Source organism: Bos mutus, chromosome 9 (genome assembly GCF_027580195.1).
Source record: "Bos mutus isolate GX-2022 chromosome 9, NWIPB_WYAK_1.1, whole genome shotgun sequence".
Lineage (NCBI taxonomy): Eukaryota > Metazoa > Chordata > Mammalia > Artiodactyla > Bovidae > Bos > Bos mutus.
Window position 1 is genome coordinate 63,877,432 of NC_091625.1, and position 5,672 is coordinate 63,883,103.

A 5,672-nucleotide genomic window follows, 5' to 3' on the forward strand; every position below is an offset into this window, starting at 1 on the left:
GTGTTTCTAGTTTGTTTCTTCATTTGTGTAATATTTTTCTGCCTTTTCATTTTTTTTTTTAACTTATTGTGTTTGAAGTCTCCTTTTCCCAGGCTTCAAGGTTGAACTCTTTCTTCCTTTTGGTTTCTGCCCTCCTAAGGTTGGTCCAGTGGTTTGTGTAAGCTTCTTATAGGGTGAGATTTGTGCAGAGTTTTTGTTTGTTTGTTTGCTTTTCCTCTGATGGGCAAGGCTGAGTGAGGTGGTAATCCTGTTTGCTGATGACTGGGTTTGTATTTGTTTTGTTTGTTGTTTAGATGAGGCGCCCTGCACAGGGTGCTCCCCGTGGTTGGGTGACACCATGCTGGGTCTTATATTCAAGTGGTTTCCTTTGTGTGAATTCTCACTATTTGATTCTCCCTAGAGTTAGTTCCCTGGCAGTCTAGGGTCTTAGAGTCAGTGCTCCCACTCCAAAGACTCAGGGCTTGATCTCTGGTCAGGAACAAAGATTCCACAGGTGGTTTTTTATGGCATTAAGTGAGATTAAAACAAATACCTATAAATGAGAAATCAAAGATGAACCCAGACAAACGGCAGTTACAAAATCAGGCAAATAATAATTAAAATAATGAAATATACATATATACATATACGCCCATGAGCAAAGTGAAAACACTCCAAAAAAAATAAAGTACAGTAGACTGACCCGGTGAACAAAGGAAATCAAAAATTATATTTACCAGTTAAGAACAAAACTAACTAAAGGCCAAACTGGAAAGCAAAACTAGTGCTCGCTTCGGCAGCACATATACTAAAATTGGAATGATACAGAGAAGATTAGCATGGCCCCTGCACAAGGATGACACACAAATTCGTGAAGCGTTACACACAATGGAGTATTACTCAGCCATTAAAAAGAATACATTTGAATCAGTTCTAATGAGGTGGATGAAACTGGAGCCTATTATACAGAGTGAAGTAAGCCAGAAAGAAAAACACCAATGCAGTATACTAACGCATATATATGGAATTTAGAAAGATGGTAACAATAACCCTGTATGCGAGACAGCAAAGGAGACACAGATGTATAGAACAGTCTTTTGGACTCTGTGAGGGAGGGAGAGGGTGGGATGATTTGGGAGAATGGCATTGAAACATGTATAATATCATATAAGAAATGAATCGCCAGTCCAGGTTTGATGCAGGATACAGGATGCTTGGGGCTGGTGTACTGGGATGACCCAGAGGGATGGTATGGGGAGGGAGGTGGGAGAGGGGGTTCAGGATTGGGAACACGTGTACACCTGTGGCAGATTCATGTTGATGTATGGCAAAACCAATACAATGTTGTAAAGAGGTTGGCCTCTAGTTGAAATAAATTTAAATAAATAAATATTATAATCACTTTGGCAAAAGAAAAAAAAAAGGAAAGCAAAACTAAAGCAAGGTGCTAAGTGGGGAATAAAGCAATGAAAACAAAGCTAACAAATACGTTGAGAGGAAAGGAAGGAAAGAATAGATATGCAAAGTTAAGTAGAAGTAGATGAAGAAGATTTATATACATTAAAGATTAACTGCAAGGGGAAAAGAACAGTAGGAAAGCCAAAGGAATAAATGGAGAAAAATAATAATAGGTTTCAAAAATTTTAAAAAGGAAAAAGAAAAACTTGACAGAACTGCAAAAGCCCAACCTAGAGGCAGAGGTTTATAACAACAATAAAAAGTGTGACTGAGGGGAAAAAGCTCAAAAGCTTAATTAGATTTCATAGTGCCAATAAAATCAACAACTACAACACGGAGGGAAAAAAAAAAAAAAAAATCCAAAGGAATCTACAGAAACAAGTCAAAACATAAGAATAATAAATATTTTCCTTGAGTCACTGCTGCCAGAGTCCTTTCCCTCTTTGAGTCACAGTCCACCTCACCTCCCTAGGATTCCCTCCAACATTGTGCTGATCTCTGGATATGCTGTGGGAGCAGCTCAGATTTTGATCTGGTCCTACTCTTGTTTGTTCTTGCCTCCAATGTCCACAGCTATCAGAACTAGTGTATTTTCTTTTGTGGGAGCTTTCAATGACCTTTTATATATTCCATAGACACAGGGTCTGCCTAGTTGATCATGTGGATTTAATCTGCAGTTTATACAACTGGTGGGAAGGTTTTGGGTCTTCTTCCTTAGCCACACTGCCCCTGGCTTTCAATTATGGTTTTATTTCCACTTCTGCAAATGGGTCATCCACTGGGGTTTGCTCCTGAGGCTGCCCTGGAGGACTTGGGTTTGCCCCTGTGAAGGCCAGGTGTGGAGGTGGTGCAGCTGCTTGGGTTGCAGGGGTTCTGGCAGCACCAGGGACTCAGGGGAATTGGTGGCTAGGGCAGTGGAAATATAGTGCTCTAGAAGGGTATGGCAACCAGGATTGGCCAATACACTCCAGTATTCTTGCCTGGAGAACCCCTTTCCCTGACAGAGAAGCCTGGCAGGCCACAGTCTACAGGTTTGCAAAGAGTTGGACACAACCGAAGCGACCCTCCACGCATAGACACAAGACTTTTTTGGCCTATGGCAGCTCTGTCCCAGTGAGAGTTGAGTGTGAAGGTGGTGCAGCTGCTTGGCTTGTGAGGACCCTGGTGGCACCAAGTGTACAGGGACATGGACTGTCTCTGCCGCAGGAGTTATGGCCCTATCAGAGTCTTTTTTTGAGCCTCTTATAGCTGGTGATCAGATTGCCTCTTTGGCAAGTCTTTCTCCATAGTTCTGCCCATTCAGGCACTCACAGGCTCCCTTGCCTAGGGTCCTCTGTTGTTCAGCACGTGAGGCACATAGGGAGTCCTATGGCTGGAGTCCTACTCTGTAGTTTAGCACATCAGTCACTTAGAGGAGCACCCTGAGTGGGGTCCTACTCTGTAGTTCAGTGCATCAGGTGTTTGATGGGCCAGCCTCTCTATTGTTCTGCTGCTGATGCAGGCATGTGGAGAGAGGGAGGCTTTGGCCATAGCTCCACTCTTGCCTGGAAAATGCCATGGACGGAGGAAGCTGGTAGGCTGCTGTCCATGGGGTCTCGAAGAGTCGGACACGATTTAGTGTCTTCACTTTCACTTTTCACTTTTCACTTTCGTGCATTGGAGAAGGAAATGACAACCCACTCCAGTGTTCTTGCCTGGAGAATCCCAGGGACAGGGGAGCCTGGTGGGCTGCCGTCCATGGGATCGCACATAGTCGGACATGACTGAAGCAACTTAGCAGTAGTAGCAGCCACCTCCTAGGCATGACTCAGCAGTATCTCCTTGCTTCCATGGCTGCCCAGCTTTCCCACCACAATCTCCTCCACACATCCCCTCGATCCATCTCTCTGCAGTCAACAGCAGCCCTCGCCCTGGGATTGCTCCACAATCCCTAAACTCCAGCTCCCAGCTGCTGCACCTTCCAGGGGACCTACATCCCTGTCTGGGGTATGTATGGCTGCGGCAAGGACTGTCTGAGTCTCATTCCATTTAGGCTGCCACAGGTCAGCTGTTTCACTTTCAGCCTTAAATGTTTCTCCTCTGACTCAGACAATTGCCCCAATGTGGGGATCAGATCCTTGCTTCAGTTCCCTCACCAGCAGAGAGCGGGTCCAGTCCTACTAACACTCCTGTTTTTCCCCCTAGTTCCTTCATCCTACTGAGTTTTGCATGGTTCTATATATTACTCTTGCCTGGAAAATCCCACGGATGGAGGAACCTGGCAGGCTGCAGTCCATGGGGTCGCTCGGAATCGGACACAACTGAGCGACTTCACTTTCTCTTTTCACTTTCATGCATTGGAGAAGGAAATGGCAACCCACTCCAGTGTTCTTGCCTGGAGAATCCCAGGGACAGAGGAGCCTGGTGGGCTGCTGTCTCTAGGGTCACACAGAGTCAGACATGATTGAAGTGACTTAGCATAGCATAGCATATATACTTTTCCACTGGTCAGGTACTCCTGTCCACTCTCAGCTGGCGTTCTGCATGCACTTCTGTGTCTGAAGGTGTATTCCTGATGTATCCATGGAGAGAGATGTACTCCACATCCACCACCTCCTCCTCCATCTTGTTCTCTCCTGAGGTGCCTGATATTTTATAAAATAGTGTGAGCCTTCTAGTTTCCAGTCTGACATGTAAAGAGCTTGGAAATTAGAAAATCCATCCTTCCATCTGAAAAAAAACTGAACAAAGTGAAAATCAACAACTCCACTTGATCCACCAGAGAACTGAGATGATAGGGCAAATGACTGCCCTGAAAACTGGAGAAACAGAAAAACACAGAGAATCACAGCTTACTGGAGCAGAAGCTGCTGCTACTAGAGCCTGGAAGTACCACTTACAGGACAACTCACTAATTTCTGGTTACTGACTTTGGATTGACTTAAGAGAAGAAAACTCCAGGGTACCCAGTTTCAAGGGAAATCTCACATTTGGTGAGTTTTACCTCCAGGAGCCCTCCCACATTCTTAGGGTAAAAATCAGAGAAAAACTCCACTTGCACTTGTGGCAGGGGAAGGAAAAAATTAACCATTTTGAAATAAACTCAGAGCATTTCTTTTTCCTTAGCAACAGCTTGTCCCCAAAGAAAACTAACATATGTCAATTGCTCTCCTAAATGAAAAACTTGAATTTAAAATTAAAAACACAACATCATTTATACTCAGTTCAGTCACTGAGTTGTGTCCGACTCTTTGCGACCCCATGGACTGCAGCATGCAGGCTTCCCTGACTATCACCAACTCCTGGTGCCTGCTCAAACTCATGTCCATCAAGTCAGTGAGGCCATCAAACCATTTCATCCTCTGCCATCCCCTTCTTCTGTCTTCAATCTTTCGCAGCAGCAGGGTCTTTTTCAATGAGTCAGTTCTTCACTTGAGGTGACCAAAGTATTGGAGCTTCAGCTTCAGCATCAGTCCTTCCAATGAATATTCGGGACTGATTTTCTTTGGGATTGACTGGTTGGATCTCCTTGCAGTACAAGTGTCTCTCAAGAGTATTCTCCAACACCACAGTTCAAAAGCATCAGTTCTTGAGCACTAAGCCTTCTTTCTGGTCCAACTCTCACATCCATACATAACTACTGGGAAAACCAGAGCTTTGACTAGATGGACTTTTGTTGGTAACGTCTCTGCTTTTTAATATGCTGTCTAGGTTGGTCATAACTTTCCTTCCAAGGAGCAAGTGTCTTTTAATTTCATGGCTGCAGTCACCATCTGCAGTGATTTTGGAGCCCCCAAAAATAAAGTCTCTCACTGTTTCCATTGTTTCCACTCTATTTGCCATGAAGTGATGGGACTGGATGCCATGTTCTAAGTTTTTTGAATGCTGAATTTTAAGCCAGGTTTTTCCACTCTCCTCTTCCACTTTCATCAAGAGGCTCTTTAGCTCCTCTTTGCTTTCTGCCAAAAGGATGATGTCATCTGCACATCAGGTTATTGATTTTTCTCCCAGCAATCTTGATTCCAGCTTGTGTTTCATCCAACCCAGCATTTCGCATGAGGTACTCTGCATATAAGTTAAAAAAGTAGGGTGATAATATGCAGCCTTCACATACTCCTTTTCCTATTTGGAAACAGTCTGTTGTCCCATGTCCAGTTCTAACTGTTGCTTCTTGACCTGCATACAGATTTCTTCAGAAGATGAGATGGTCTGGTATTCCCATCTCTTTATGCACACAAAGGCTTCACCATAGTCAA

At 44.1% G+C, this 5,672-nt stretch overlaps 1 non-coding gene across 1 annotated transcript; it reads left to right on the top strand.

The window, feature by feature from the left end:
- Positions 1–763: 763 nt before the first annotated feature.
- Positions 764–870, top strand: LOC138989281 (U6 spliceosomal RNA). Its single transcript, XR_011465520.1, has one exon. It is a non-coding gene; the product is annotated as a U6 spliceosomal RNA (small nuclear RNA).
- Positions 871–5,672: the final 4,802 nt, after the last annotated feature.